The following is a 16,576-nucleotide window of genomic DNA, read 5'->3' as shown; positions in this document are numbered from 1 at the left end:
GGAGAACCTGACGTCCATAGCAGCCATGTAGCGATGGACGTGCTCGTCCTCCTCCCTGACACGACGACGCACCACCTCCGGCGGGGCCGGCTCCCTCTGCACCGAATGTGGCCCACGCGAACGCCACCAAAGGAGATCGGGGTCGACGACGGGACCCGAGGCCGGGTTCCTCACCAAGCAGCGCGCCCCTCCAGGTAGCACCTCCGAGTGCCAGCCCGGCGGAGCCCAATCCCGGACATGGGTCAGCCGGACGTCGTGGCGAACGGGTCGACGGCGAGGATGCGGGCCGGGCATCGTCGAGAACAACTACTATATGCCCGCAAAAATTAACATTTTTTAAATGATTGGATTGTGATAACTAAAATTCTATATGCAAATTCTAACAATTTGACATTAATCTAATTCATCTAGCTAAAACTAACTCTAAAATTTCTAACATTTATATATATATATATATATATATATATATATATAAAACATTTCTAATATTTCTATAACTAAAAAACAGAAAAATTGCTAACATTTCTGTAAATATTTCTATAACTAAAAAACAGAAAAATTTATAACATTTCTATATAACTAACGTTTCTAATATTTCTATAACTAAAAAATAGAAAAATTGCTAAAATTTCTATAACAATGTGTGTGTGTGTGTGTGCGCGTGTGTGTGGACATGGCGGCCGGGGCAGGAGCTTACCGGCGAGGCGCGGCGACGGGGGGCGGTGACGGGGACGGAGACGGGCGGTGACGACGGGGATGGGGACGGGGCGGCGACGACGGGGACGGGGACGGGCCAGGCGGGGACGACGGGAGGACGGGCGGGGCGCGGTGACGGGAACGACGGGGATGCGGACGGGGACGGGGACGGCGACGGACGGCGACGGGGACGGCGACGGACGGCGACAGGGACGGCGACGGACGGCGACGGGGGCGGCGACGAGGGGCGACGGCGAGGGGCGGCGGCGACGGGGCAGAGGAGAAAGAAGCAGAGGGAGAGATGAGAAACTGATTTTTTTGAAGTGTTTTATTATATAGAACAACCTTTAGTACCGGTTGAAGCCACCAACCGGTACTAAAGGTCTGTTTTGGCAAGGCCAAGCGGCGGGAAGCGCACACCCTTTAGTACCGGGTGGTGGCTCCAACCGGTACTAAGGACCCCCCCCCTTAGTACCGGATTGAACCACCACCCGGTACTAAAGGGGGTGCGCTGGCGCAGGTGCGGTGCGTCATGTTTAGTCCCACCTCGCTAGCCGAGGGGCGTCCGCACTGGTTTATAAGCCCCAGTGCGGTAGCTCTCTCGAGCTCCTCTCCAAAGCAGGCCTACTGGGCCTAAATGTTCTGTGCTGCCCTGTGGGCCTACTGGGCCTTTGCGGGCCTGCATCCTAGCCCAACAACAGGTTGGGTTTCTAGTCGTATGCAGGCCGCTGTGGCGCAGTAGCCGGGCTTTTTTATTTTCTTATTTTTTTTGCTTTATTTACTTTTGTTTTATTTATTTTCGAGTTGTTTTTTGCTGTACTTAGAGTTTCTTTGTGAATATTTTTTCTTTAGGTACAAAAATTACAAACTTTCTATTAGTGTCGGTAGTTTACAAATTTGAATAGTTTACATTTTGAATTATTTGAAATTTGTGTGAGTCACTAGTTTGTGAATAACTTAACTTTGAAAATAGATTTTTCAGTGATTCTTTTTTCTTATGTTTAATATTAGTGTGTTTTACCATTATATTCAATTTGGTAATGCTTAGGTTATTTAAAAAATGAAATGTCTTTGTAACGGATGAGTTTTCGTCCGAAACCCTGATACTTCGAAAGAGATTGTCCATTTTGTACACGAAGTGCATCCAGTTTTTGCGGTAACCCTCTCTAATTTTTTTGCACATGCTATGTGGGTGAAATTATGATACCATGCCAACTTTCAACCTTTTCTGGGTTCATTTGAAATGCTTTTCAATTTCAGGGTCATTTAGTTGAAAAAATCAGTAAATGCATGAAAGAATTTGTTTGCACATAAAATTTCTTCGCGTTTCAAATGCCAAAACACATAACTACCCTAACTATTACAGAGATTCCCTCCTGAGTGTGAAACACAGAAGAAAGTGATGATAGTGAAGCCGATCACATCCCAGATCTTTGGGTGTGAAACTTTTTCTTCGCGTGTGTTCCTTTGCGCCGTAGCCATGGAAAATCTTCATCATTTAACTGGATGCTCGGGTCAATATTCACTGTGAATGGAGCAATTTCATCAAACTTTTCATAATCTTCTGGCATGTCTGTCTTGTCATCCACTCCCACGATGTTTCTCTTCCCAGAAAGAACTATGTGGCGCTTTGGCTCATCGTATGATGCATTCGCTTCCTTATCTTTTCTTTTTCTCGGCTTGGTAGACATATCCTTCACATAGAAAACCTGTGCCACATCATTAGCTAGGACGAATGGTTCGTCTGCATACGCAAGATTGTTGAGATCCACTGTTGTCATTCCATACTGCGGGTCTTCCGTTACCCCGCCTCGTGTCATATTGACCCATTTGCACCGAAACAAAGGGACCTTCAAACCACGTCCATAGTCAAGTTCCCATATCTCCTCTATGTAACCATAATATGTTTCCTTTCCCGTCTTGGTTGTTGCATCAAAGCGGACACCACTGTTTTGGTTGGTGCTCTTCTTATCTTGGGCGATCGTGTAAAATGTATTACCATTTATCTCGTACCCTTTGAAAGTCATTATGTTCGAAGATGGTAACTGGGACAGCGAGTACAGGTCATCTTCAATAGAGGCGTCATGCATGGTACGTGTCTGCAACCAGCCGGCGAAACTCCTGGTTTGTTCACGTGTAATCCAGTCATCAGACCGCTCCGGGTGTTTGGAGCGTAGAAAATTCTTGTGTTCGTCCATATACGGAGCCACCAAGGCGGAATTCTGTAGAACTGTGTAGTGTGCTTCAGTGAGAGAATGTCTGTCCATACATATTTTTTTATTCCCTCCTAGCGTGCCTTTTCCATCCAGTCTGCCCTTATGTCGCGATTCAGGAACACCAATCGGCTTAAGGTCAGGAATAAAGTCAATACAAAACTCAATGACCTCCTCATTTTCATGGCCCTTGGAGATGCTTCCTTCTGGCCTAGCATGGTTATGAACATATTTCTTTAAGACTCCCATGAACCTCTCAAAGGGGAACATATTGTGTAGAAATACAGGACCCAAAACGTTAATCTCTTCGCATAGGTGAACTAGGACATGCGTCATGATGTTGAAGAAGGATGGTGGGAACACCAACTCGAAACTGACAAGACATTGCACCAAATCATTCTCTAACCTTGGTATGATTTCTGGATCGATTACCTTCTGAGAGATTGCATTGAGGAATGCACATAGCTTCACAATGGCTAATCGAACGTTATCCGGTAGAAGCTCCCTCAATGCAACCGGAAGCAGTTGCGTCATAATCACGTGGCAGTCATGAGACTTTAGGTTCTGGAACTTTTTCTCTGCCATGTTTATTATTCCCTTTATATTCGACGAGAAGCCAGACGGTACCTTAGTACTGAGCAGGCATTCAAAGAAGATTTCCTTCTCTTCTTTGGTAAGAGCGTAGCTGGCATGACCCTGATGTATGTCGTCTTTTCCATGCATACGTTGCTGGTCCTCCCGTGCCTCAGGTGTATCTTTTGTCTTCCCATACACGCCCAAGAAGCCAAGCAGGGTCACGCAAAGATTCTTCGTCACGTGCATCACGTCGATTGCAGAGCGGACCTCTAGGTCTTTCCAATAGGGCAGGTCCCAAAATATAGATTTCTTCTTCCACATGGGTGCGCGTCCGTCAGCGTCATTCGGAACAGGTTGTCCGCCAGGACCCTTTCCAAAGACTACCTTCAAATCCTTGACCATATCATGTACATCAGCACCAGTACGGTGGCGAGGCTTCGTCCGGTGATCCGCCTCACCTTTGAAATGCTTGCCTTTCTTTCTTACGGGATGCCTTCTCGGAAGAAATCGATGATGTCCCAGGTACACATTCTTCCTACAATTGTCCAAATATATACTGTCGGTATCATCCAAACAGTGCGTGCATGCGCGGTATCCCTTGTTTGTCTGTCCTGAAAGGTTACTGAGAGCAGGCCAATCATTGATGGTCACGAGCAGCAAGGCCTTTAGGTCAAATTCTTCCCCCATGTGCTCATCCCACACACGTACACCTGTTCCATTCCACAGCTGTAAGAGTTCTTCAACTAATGGCCTTAGGTACACATCAATGTCGTTGCCGGGTTTCTTAGGGCCTTGGATGAGCACTGGCATCATAATGAACTTCCGCTTCATGCACAACCAAGGAGGAAGCTTATACAAACATAGAGTCACAGGCCAGGTGCTATGGTTGCTGCTCTGCTCCCCAAAAGGATTAATGTCATATGCGCTTAGACCAAACCATACGTTCCTTGCGTCATCTGCAAACTCCTTCCCGTACTTTCTCTCGATTTTTCTCCACTGCGACCCGTCAGCGGGTACTCTCAATTTTCCGTCTTTCTTACGGTCTTCTCTGTGCCATCGCATCGCCTTGGCATGCTCTTTGTTTTGGAACAAACGTTTCAACCGTGGTATTATAGGAGCATACCACATCAGCTTGGCAGGAATCTTCTTCCTGGGGCGCTCGCCCTCGACATCACCAGGGTCATCGCGCCTGATCTTATAGCGTAATGCACCGCATACCGGGCAAGCGTTCAAATCCTTGTACTCGCCGCGGTAGAGGATGCAGTCATTAGGGCATGCATGTATCTTCTACACCTCTAACCCTAGAGGGCAGACAGCCTTCTTTGCTTCGTACGTACTCTCGGGCAATTCGTTGTCCTTTGGAAGCATATTCTTTATCATTACCGGCAACTTTCCAAATCCCTTGTCAGATACACCACTCTGCCTTCCATTGCAGCAATTCCAGTGTGGTGCCCAACTTTTTCTTGTCAGCTTCGCAATTCGGGTACAACAATTTCTTGTGATCCTCTAACATGCGCTGCAACTTCTTCTTCTCCAAATCACTTGCGCGGTTTCTCTTTGCATCGGCAATGGCCCGACCTAGATCATGAGCGGGCTCATCTGATGCCTCTTCTTTAGCTTCTTCCCGCATTGCCGGCTCAGCTTCTTCCCCCATTGTTGTATCATCGTATTCAGGGAACCCATGGCCAGGATAGCTGTCGTCGTCCTCTTCTTCTTCATTGTCTTCCATCATAACCCCTCTTTCTCCGTGCTTGGTCCAAACATTATAGTGAGGCATGAAACCGGACTGAAACAGGTGGACGTTAATGGTTCTTGACGAAGAGTAATTGTGATCATTCTTACAGACTAAACATGGACAAGGCATAAAACCATCCACCCGCTTGTTTGCCTCAGCCGCAAGCAGAAAAGTTTGCACGCCATTAATGAACTCGGGAGAGCATCGGTCATCGTACATCCATTGTCAGCTCATCTTCATTACACAACACCGAAAAGACCAAATTAATACAAGTTCATACATAAAGTTCATACAAAACTTAAATGCAACAAACAAATAACTCTCTAACTACAGCATTTAAATGCAACAACAAATGCGATCAAGATCGCAACTAAGGTAACAATTGATCCAACAGCATAATGATACCAAGCCTCACTATCAATGACATATTTTCTAATCTTTCTAATCTTCAAGCGCATTTTCTCCATCTTGATCTTGTGATCATCGACGACATCGGCAACATGCAACTCCAATTCCATCTTCTCTCCCTCAATTCTTTTCAATTTTTCTTTCAAATACTCGTTTTCTCTTTCAACTAAATTTAACCTCTCGACAATAGGGTCGGTTGGAATTTCCGGTTCACAAACCTCCTAGACAAAAATATCTATGTCAACTTGATGGGCATAATTTGTCATAAACACGAAATGCAACAACTAGTTTTAAAAGAGAATATACCACATCCGAATCATAACAAGGACGAGGGCCGACGGGGACGGATATCAAAACCATGGCACTATGTATAACAAACAACGTACGGGTAAGATAATTATACGAGTAACTATATATCCAAATCACACAAACATCAATTTGGTAATGTAAAACATTCATGAACAAGAGGCTCACCACAAGGTGGTGCCGGCGACGGAACGGTGTGGGCGATCGACTGTGGTTACGACGGAGATTTAGAAGGCACTAAGTAAACCACACCTACATATGCAAACTAAGTGTTATTTTTGACCTCAAATTGCATATAAATCAAATACTAGCACATATATTTCCTCCTAAATTACTAAACTCATAAATTAATCACTATACAAAGCATTGCAAGAGCTAATCTAGCAATGAGAGATGAAAGGACAAAGTTGCTAACCTTTGTGATCATTTGAATGGATGGGGGCCTTCAAATCTTGAAAAATTTTGGGCAAAATGTCTGATGAGCTCGAGAGGAAGAGGGGAAGAACAGAGAGGAGAGGGGAAAGGGGAAGAACAGAGCGAGCTCGGGTGGACGAAGGGTTTATGTAGGACGACCTTTAGCACCGGTCCGTGCCACGAACCGGTACTAAAGGTGCTGGAGGGGCCCCGGACTGACAACATCCTGCCACCACTCACTTTAGTACCGGTCCGTGGCACGAACTGGTGCTAAAGGTCGGCCACGAACCGGTACTAATGAAAGTGGCTGGCTAGCCGTTGGAACCGGCACTAATGCACACATTAGTGCCGGCTCAAAAGCAAACCGGCACTAATGTGCTTGACATTTGACCCTTTTTCTACTAGAGTCTAAATCTTGGCCACGCTCATTCTCGATGATCATGTTGTGCATGATCACACAAGCGTGCATGATGTACCAAAGCATTTTTTGATCCCAAAATCTAGCCGGTCCTCTCACAATAGCAAATTGGGCTTGCAAAATCCCAAAAGCTCTCTCCACATCTTTTCTAGCAGCCGCCTGAGCATTGTGGAAATCAAGATTTTTCTTACCTTCCGGCTTTTTCAACGGCTTCAGGAAGGTTTGCCACTTTGGATAGATGCCATCCGCTAGATAATAGCCATAGTTCTATGTACGGCCATTTGCTACAAACTGCACCTGTGGCAACTCACCATTTGCAATCTTACTCATCAGTGGTGACCGGTTGACAACATTGATGTCATTCAAAGATCCAGGCATTCCAAAGAATGCATGCCAAATCCAAGTCTCTTGATCGGCCACCGCTTCAAGGATTATAGTGGAACCCTTTTTTGCCCGTGGAATTGCCCATGCCATGCCTTTGGACAATTCTTCCAACTCCAATGCATGCAATCTATTGAGCCAAGCATGCCAGGAAAGCCGCGAGCTTTGTTTATCGCCAATAGCCTTGCGGCGTCTTCAGCATTGGGAGATCTCAAATACTCCTCGCCAAACACTTGCACAATTCCGACTGCGAAGCGCTTGACACACATGATGGCTTGGCTCTCACCCATAGCCAAGTGATCATCAACTAGATAAGTCGGGATACCGTATGCCAACATACGCAAAGCGGCTGTCACCTTCTGAAAGGTGCTATGCCCGAGCTCTCCGCGGCATTCCTCCTTTGCTGAAAAAACCGGTCATGGCTCGCTAGTTTCTCTGCAATGCGCCTGAAGAACTCGGTGCTCATCCTAAACCGGCGACGAAAGTACGACTCCGGGTATGTGGGATTCTCCACGAAATAGTGCCTCATCAATCTGTTATGGGCATCGATCCTATCCCTCCAAATTTTCTGCCGACCCATAACCGAACCACCGTGCTTCGGTTTTTTATTGATATGCATAGCTAGGATCATTGCAAGATCCTCCTCCTCTTCCATATCAGATTCTTCTTCGAAAGAATCATACGACGAACTAATCTACAATGTTCAATACTATGCTATAAAAACTAGAATCAACGTGCACCAAGTTCATGACGTTTGAGCAATACATACCTTGCAGGTGTTTTGTCGAACACCTTGCGGGCGCCGAGCGGCAGCGAGCGCTCGGGCGCTGTTGGTCGGACGACGGACGCGCGTGAGGGGCGGCGGGACTAGAGGGGGGGCGGAGAAGCCGCCGCGGCGCGGGGATAGGCCGGGGAAGCGTCGGAACGGTCGCCGGGTGGCGCGGGCGGCGGCGGCGGCGCGGCTGGATGGGGGGTGGGAGTTGCGAGCGAGCGCGCGAGAGTCCAGCGCGCGGGAGCGGGCGCAGCAAATAAGCGGCGCGTGATCCCGTTTCGGCCCGCGCGTTGAACTAGATATGCCGCGCGCGCTATTTTTGCGCGCCCGCTGGAGCCACTATACCGGTTACGCGCACGCTAAAACGGGCAATTTTGCGGCGCGGCGCTAGTTTGGCGCGGCTGTTGGAGATGCTCTTAGAACGGCTGTGGAGCGCGCGTGGCGGCGGAGCTGCGAACGGATGTCGCGGAGGAGGAAGAAGAGAGGAGAGAGCAAAGAGATCCGGTAGATCGAGGGAGTGGCTTTGGTGCAATTTAAGGTGGGGTAGAGCAGTCGGATCCGACGTGACGAACACGTCTGGGCGCTTCATATCCGCCCACTATTTGGTTGGATATTGAGGGGTGCCGGTTAGTCCGGACGTTTAAAACTTATTTAGAGCAACCGTCTGGATCGTATTTTCATGACGACTCAATGACTGGGCGTCTGCTCGGGCGTTCGAAGTGGGTTTTGGACGTCCGGCCGTGCGTCGTCGGCGCAGGCAGTGGCGGAGCCAAGGGGGGGGCGAGCAGGGGCCTGCCCCCCCCCCCCCCCCCCCCCCCCCCCCTAACGATCGAGGGAACAGTTGCAGGCAACGGTTAATTAGCGATATGATTTGCATGTACAACGTGCTTGGCCCCCCCTATCTTTACATGAATTCTGGAGAAAGGGAAGAAAGGCCCACATACAAGCCCATTAGTTAGTTGTTTTCCAAGTCCATGCCAAGGTAGATTAGACGATTGGCCTCCGCCAAGTCTCCTGGCACTACACATTATTTCCGTGATTAGCGTGAGGGTGGATAAGTGATGCGCCGTTGCTGTCCTATGCCTTCGCCGCCGGCCTGCCTCTTGTCTTCCCTCTTAATAAGATCTGATTCATACGACGATGGCGACACAGGCTGCTTCACTCACAATTATTCTGGCTGCAGCCAACGAACTAGCCGAGGTAAACATATCACACCATCTGCTAATCTCACTCAATTCTCATCTTGTATCATATTGAACTTCTACATCAGATTTTAGTTATTTTGGTTGTGTGATTTATGCGTCGCTCACTAGGGTATAGGCACCTGCAGTCGCTCGAAAGCTCGGATCCGTCAATGCTTCGCCGGGCATTCACAAACAGTGATGGTTGTTGCGTCCCTGCGAACTTCGACCAGACGATCTAATTCGACCTAGCGGTATAGGGGATACGGAGGGGCTGGATTTAATTCTAGGTATGTGTTCTGCCTACATTGATTAATTTTTGCTAACTAAACAATAAAATTTCCTAATACAATCAATGACGATTTGCCATTCAAACCTATATAAAGGCAAACTAAAAGCCAACCATTTGATAATACAAGATTATTCTAGTTAGTATATCTTAAATTTTCGTATGACAATGTTTTCTAGCATTGGCATTTCACTATCACCTTCGACTTCTTGGCGCGTATATGGAATTGTTGACCAACATTAACCATGCTCCAGCTACAAGAATTTTTTTTGTCTAGGCACAAAGCTAAATGCGAATGCTACTTCAATATAAAACTATTAGGTAGTATGTGAGGCACAAAAAAATTTTTGCCTTCATTGCCATCTGGCCCCCCTATGCTCAAATCCTGTCTCCGCCTCTGACGCAGGAGAGGAGGATAGAATGGGTAGAATGCGGGCAGAGAGCCAGAGGCATGCATGCATGGCGGCTTGTGCAAACGTCGCTTGATTAGACCAGGGCGGATGGATTCTTGCCGTGAATCTGTGCCAGACTTATTGCAGTTGAGAAGGCCAACTAGTCGAGGTGCCGCAGTCGACTAGAGTTATTGGTTTTGCTTCTTCAGCATACTCCCTCCGTTCCTTTATGTAGTGCGCATAACTTTTTTGCCCATATTCCAATATGTAGTGCGTATTAGCTACTTTGGGCGCTTTTGGACCGAACTAGCCCCGCACGCAACGCTAGCCTTTATCCCCTTCCTCCGGTTCCAACTCCACGGCGGCGGAGATTTCAGGAGATGGAGGCCGGCGTCTCCGGCATCTCCGCATCCGCCTCCAGCGTCGCTTTGTCCACGGCCGGCGCATCCGGTGTCGTCGCTTTCGTATCCGGCGTCGTCGCGTCCGTATCCGACGCCTTCGCTTCCACGGCCGAACTCCGGCGTCATCGCATCTGCTGCTGGTGTCTCCGCCTCCGCATACGGCGTCGTCGCGTTCACATCCGGTGCCTCCGCGTCCACGGCCGGCCTCCGGCGTTGTCGCATCTGCTGCTGGTGTCTCCGTTGCCACTGTGCCCCTGGAGGCCTGGACTGCATCCCGGAGAATGAGCTCCAGCACGAGCCCACGGACGCCGGGGAGCAGGGCCACCAGCTGCTGGAGCTCGGCGCGCGGGTGGAGCTCGGCCACCAGCCGCCAACGCACCCAGCAGTCGTGCCTCGAGTTTCGTCAGCAGCGCGCGTGGCCGTCCCCGGCACCCTGCCGTCGCGCGGCCACAGCTGTGCATGGCTTCCTCGGCCAGCTTCCCCACGTCCATGCCTGATCTTCAAATGATGGGGCTGATCTTCAAATGATGGGGCTGACTGTAGGATCTTTGTGATCTCCAAGTGGTTGCTGGAGATAAGCTCCGACAGGTACGTTTCATTCCATGTTTGAGTTTGACCATCTCTCACGGGTACTCGGAATCTCGGATGCCGCTACATTCAATATAAAGAGCTGCACTGATTATGCGTTCTTTCATATAAAAGATTGAGTTCCCTAACTTCAGAGGGAAAGTAAATTACCTAAGAGACACCAAAGAACTGCACTGATTCCTCAGATGCATTGACTTAGTCACCCAAGCTAGTTAGATCACTTTGAACGGGATTTTAAAGTTTTCCCTCTCTGAGTAATGGGTTCTGACTGAGCACATTGAGCACTTACAATCTTGCTTCACACTTTGACCTCTCTTAATTTTACGGTTTGTCCTATGATTCAATGAAGAATTAGAGAAACAAGAAAATAAATTATACTCCACAACTTCTGATTCTTCACTGGTAGACCGAAGAGCTCAATGTTTTCCTCAACATTCTAGGGGTTGAAATCCTTCGGTTAAATCAAACCTTCAGGGATGTAACATCCATGTTAAGCTTCATGCACGAGCCGTACTCAATAAATGCACTGATGCCTTAATTATTTTGTAATTAATAACCAAAACCCACTAGGGGAGGTGTAAATGTGCTTGCCTAAGATATGACACCCATGTACTACCAAGCAGGCAAAGTGTTGGCCACCTCATCTCCGAGCAAACCGAGAGGAGCCAGCCGGCTATCGTAGCATGTAGGGAGGCAAGGCAACGTTAGAGGCCGTTGGCCCCTCCAAGACGCATAAAAATGGCCCCCTGGGACGAGTCGGCAATACAATCGGCGCTGGGGCGGTTGGGCATCCAGCCGTCGCCCCCAGGTGTCGATATTGTCCCATTTTTCGGTCCACTTTCGGCGAATAAAGGACTCATATAGGCGAGAATAGGCCCATATTCGGCGTGGTTCGTCGTGGTTCGGCGTTTAATTATCAACATAAATATATTTTTATCACATAGTTCATCACAGAAAATCAAATACTTCAACAAAATAGTGCAACAACAAATCGTTCAATACAAATTATATAGTTCAATAAATAAAAACTCATCACACTTCGCGCCCGGCTTCGCCCTTGAGCCTCCATAGGTGATCCACCCAGATCCTGCTGCAGTTGATGATTTACCTGTGGGTCTCGGATCTCCTGACGCATACTGAGGTAGGCAGTCCAGGTTGCCGGTAGCTGGTGATCAACTTCGGCTAGAGAACCCTGCGTGTAGTATGGTTAAGTATCAAACACTGGCTCTTCTTGCTCGCTCTCGATGGTCATGTTGTGCACGATGACACAGCAAGTCATGATCTCCCACATTTGATCTTTCGACCAGGTCTGAGCAGGGTACCGGACAATAGCAAATCGAGATTTGAGCACACCAAATGCCCGCTCGACATTCTTCCGGCAAGCCTCCTGCACCTTGGCAAAGTGGGACTTCTTGCCTCCTGGCACAGCGTTTGAGATAGTCTTCACAAATGTAGACCATCTCGGATAGATGCCATCAGCTAGGTAGTACCCCTTGTTGTAGTGCTGCCCATTGACCTCGAAGTTCACCAGAGGAGAATGACCTTCAACAAGCTTGGCAAAGACAGGGGAGCACTGCAGCACGTTGATGTCATTGTGAGTTCCTGGCATACCAAAGAAGGAGTGCCAAATTCAGAGGTCCTGTGTGGCCACCGCCTCAAGTACCACACTGCAACCGCCTTTGGCGCCTTTGTACATTCCCTACCAAGCAAATGGGCAGTTCTTCCATTTTCAATGCATGCAATCGATGCTTCCAAGCATCCCAGGAAATCCTCTTGCAGCATTCTGTGCTAGGATCCGAGCAGTGTCTTCCGCATTGGGTGTTATCAAGTATTGCGGTCCAAACACTGCCACCACTGCCCGACAGAACTTGTAGAAACACTCAATGCTGGTGGACTCGGCCATGCACCCATAGTCGTCGAGTGAATCACCGGGAGCTCCATATGCAAGCATCCTCATCGCTGTCGTGCACTTCTGGATCGAGGTGAATCCAAGTTTGCCGGTGCAATCCATCTTGCACTTGAAGTAGCTGTCGAACTCTCAGACGGAATTCACAATCCTGAGGAATAGCTTTCGGCTCATCCGATAACGGTGCCGAAATGTTTTGTCGCTGTGAAGTGGAGCATCGATGAAGTAGTCGGAGTAGAGCATGCAGTAGCCTTCGAGACGATGCCGGTTCTTTGCTTTCACCCGCCCCGGCGCCGAGCCACCTCGCCGCGGCTTTTCATTGCTCGCCAGCAGCTGGGCGAGGGCGGCGAGCACCATGAGATGCTCTTCTTCCTGGACGTCGGCCTCGGCTTCCTCCTCCAGCAGTGCGGCAAGCGCTTCCTCGTCATCCGAGTCCATCGCCGAGGCAGGCAAATCGCCGAACACCTTGCGCCCGGTGGGCGTGTACCCCACCGATAAACTGCCCATCTGCGGCCGGAAACGGCGGCCGGAAACGCCCAGCTGCTGGTGGAGGGGCTACCTCGACGAACCTCTGCTATTTTTCCGGCGGGGATTGGCTATCTAGCGGTGAAGGGCGACGGGCGGCGCCGGAATACAGCTAGTGGCGGCCGAGGGCGCGGGGGGTGGGAGGTGAGTCGGGGAAGAAAAACTTGACTTTTCACCTGACGGTGTGGGCCAGCCGCGCTTTTCCCTTGCGCCGGAGCCCCCCGATCGCCCCCAGTTCGCCGGGTTCGGCCTGCAACCGCCGGGCCCAAAAAGGGCCGAACCGGCACTTTTCGGCATCCCGGGGGCGCGACTGGGGCGTTTTTTTGGCGCCGGCGCCGAAAAAGTGGCCTGGGGGGCTGTTGGGGGCGCGGCTGGAGATGCTCTTAGTCTATAGGCGCAACAGATGGTCTGACTTGACGCAGCAGTGCAAGCCCACCTTTTGTCCGACCCGGACCATGTAACCTTATCTCGACCAGGTATATTAGGCGAGATAGGGCCCTCTCAAGCGGCACCCAATACGTTCTAGAGCCATCTAGGGCTTGAGTTTTCACCTAACCCCCTCTTCCACCTTGGCCTCTCGAGCACTCAAGCAATACAATCCAAAGCAAGCAGGAGTAGGGTGTTACCTATTCAAAGAGGGCCAAACCAGGGTAGGGCGCATTTCTGGTGTGCAACCATTCAGATTCGCCACTCGCCCCCCTCCAAATAAAGCAGACGTCTCTCGGTGACACTCTATGATCCAAAACACTAAAAATATAAAATGTATTTAATTTAAGGATAAGTATATTTTTCGTTCCTCAACTATTTCGAAAGTCTACAAATGATCCCTCAATTTTAAAACCAGCAAATCCTAGTCCCTCAACTTTCGAAACCGGATAAATTTAGTCCTTCCTATCATTTAGGGTGGTTTGGTGCTGATGTGGACATGGTTTTAACTAAAACTAGACATGTCACGTAAGTTTGACCGCCATGTCACACAGGTTTGACCGCCACATCAGTATCCACAAACTCACCGTGGCCACTGTCATCGAGCGAGCCACACCTCCTGTAGCCTGTAGGAACTTGCGACAACATACGGGTGCCGCCCAGAGGGCGTTGTGCTGCAGCAGCAGCACCTCCTCGGCAGCTCGTCAGGAGGCGGCGGCCGGCTGGGCTCAGGCGTGCTCTATGAGATTGCATATGGGTATGTACACGCACCAAAGCTGGCTTGGGTTCCACCAGAAGACAATACACACGTACAGTAGAGCTGCTGGACCGATTCACAGGAGACTAGCTAGATACGTACTAGATGGATTTTTGCCGGATTGGAAAACGCCTTGACTCTCACCGGGAGAGGAGCTCGTGCCTCCGCCGCGTACAACCGGAGCTTGAGAAGCACCTCGCCATGTCCTTAAGCAACCTGGATTGACAGTGTGCACGGAGACGGGGTATCGGAGTTGAGCCTGGGCGTGGATTCATCCGCATCAGCCGGTAGGGCCGTGCACGAGGTCGCCCATGGACATCCTTCGCTCACCCCAGGACGCACTGATGACCCTCGAGTGGTGACGGCCACAAACTGCAACGCTTCTTCTTTTAGGCTGCTGCGCAAAACCGCTCATCAGAGGCACCAGGACGTTGGGCGGGCTGCTGGGCATGGCCTCGGTGTCGAAGAAGGGCACGCCGTAGACCTGCTGTGCGGCCCTCGACGCCACCGTCCAAAAATATAACAAGCGCATGACATGTGTTTGATAAAATGCCAAGAAAAACATGCCACGTCATCAACAAAACCACACAAAGCGGTATGAGAGACTAAACTTATCCGGTTTGAGAAGTTGAGGGACCAAGGTTTGCTGGTTTTAGAGTTGAAGGACCATTTCTATACTTTGGAGAAAATTAAGGGATGAAAAATATACTTATCCCTTTAATATACTATAATATGATCTATTTTCTAAATCCTGGAGCAGTTACTAGTGGCACGTACGTAGAACCAAAGTCACGCCACTGGTAGGTGACATCCTAATGTGGTGTGGGGCATTGGGGCTTAGAGCACGCCACTGGTAAGTGGTTACTAGCTCCTTCAATCTTGTTTGATGAATCAATCGCCACAGCTTGATGGGTCTTGACCCTCGAGTCTACGGTCATACACATACGTCAGACACTGAACCACTCATTGCATTGGAGATTGGACATTGCTGGCTACTCGTGGAGGGTGTCCTACTCTGAATTTTAATAAGCCATATAATGAGTCGTGAATGACGAAGGGAACACAGACGGAAACAAGCAATGTTGGTATATAGTACATAATTACCCTATATGAAGTGTGAAATAAGATCTTTATCGTTTTAGGACGTGTGCCAAATTAAAGCAAAATTATGCATGCAATACATACATGAATATGGTTATTATCCTGAGGGTTTCGCTATACACACACTCCTCTATTGTAAGATCGATGACTACTCATTTTACAAATCATCCACAGCTAACCCAGGCCTAGAGGATATTGGCCGGAAAAAGAAAATGAAACTTCGCCAGCTACTTCGCCCCTGGCTCCGCCTGCAATCATGTCAAGTTCTGATCATCAAGACATGCAGAGAGCTATGCAATGTCCTAACCCCATTGAAATCTGATCAATCAACGATCCATTGAACGAAGGTAGCTACACCGGGCCTGTTTGTTTCGGTTTTCATCCGGTTTTTCGTTAATTAACCAGACAATTCTATTCTTCTTAATTAATCGATTAGACAAATCTTTTATCTCTGTTTAAAGAAATATGCCATTGACGAACATGAAAGGTTGTAAAAATACGTTGTAAATTACATAGAAACCTGTATCATGGAGTTCCCCTTATTTCTGTTGTTTTGGATTTGTGCACATACACTATTCTATACTGTTCATTCGATGAAGTTGAGATATTATTACTGGGTTGGTCACCTTGACAGCCCTCTATTATCTATGTATATACTCCCTTTGATTCTTTTTACTCCGCATGTAAGAGTTGTCTTAAGTCAAATTTTGTAAAAGTTGACAAAGTTTGTATGAAAAAATATCAACATTCACAATACTAAATTAATATCTTTAGATGCATCATATGGGATTAATTTGCATATTATATAACTTTCTATTATAGATGTTTATATTTTGTAATATAAGTTGGGTCAAACTATAAGAAGTTTGACTTAAGACAAATTTTATACACTTAGAGCAACTCCAACGCGGCAACCCATTTCATTCGCCGCCGTCCGTTTGGGTCGCCGCGGACATTTGTGACAGCTCAACGCGTCGACCCATTCCCAAATGGCGTCACGCCGCGCATCCTCTCGGTGTCCGCCGCGTCCCACGTGGCGGCCGTCCAACTAGCGCCCATATCTTTATTAATGATGCGGGACAACCGTGGGC

At 48.6% G+C, this 16,576-nt stretch overlaps 1 long non-coding RNA gene across 1 annotated transcript; it reads left to right on the top strand.

Moving 5' to 3' along the window:
- Positions 1–9,878: 9,878 nt before the first annotated feature.
- On the top strand, positions 9,879–16,264 carry LOC141041780 (uncharacterized). The gene is made up of 2 exons (XR_012203317.1): positions 9,879–10,770; positions 15,660–16,264. It is a non-coding gene; the product is annotated as an uncharacterized lncRNA (long non-coding RNA).
- Positions 16,265–16,576: the final 312 nt, after the last annotated feature.

Source organism: Aegilops tauschii, chromosome 2, assembly GCF_002575655.3.
Source record: "Aegilops tauschii subsp. strangulata cultivar AL8/78 chromosome 2, Aet v6.0, whole genome shotgun sequence".
Classification (NCBI taxonomy): Eukaryota; Viridiplantae; Streptophyta; class Magnoliopsida; order Poales; family Poaceae; genus Aegilops; species Aegilops tauschii.
Note: the sequence above shows the minus strand (reverse complement) of the source record. Positions and strands in the feature narration are given on the sequence as shown.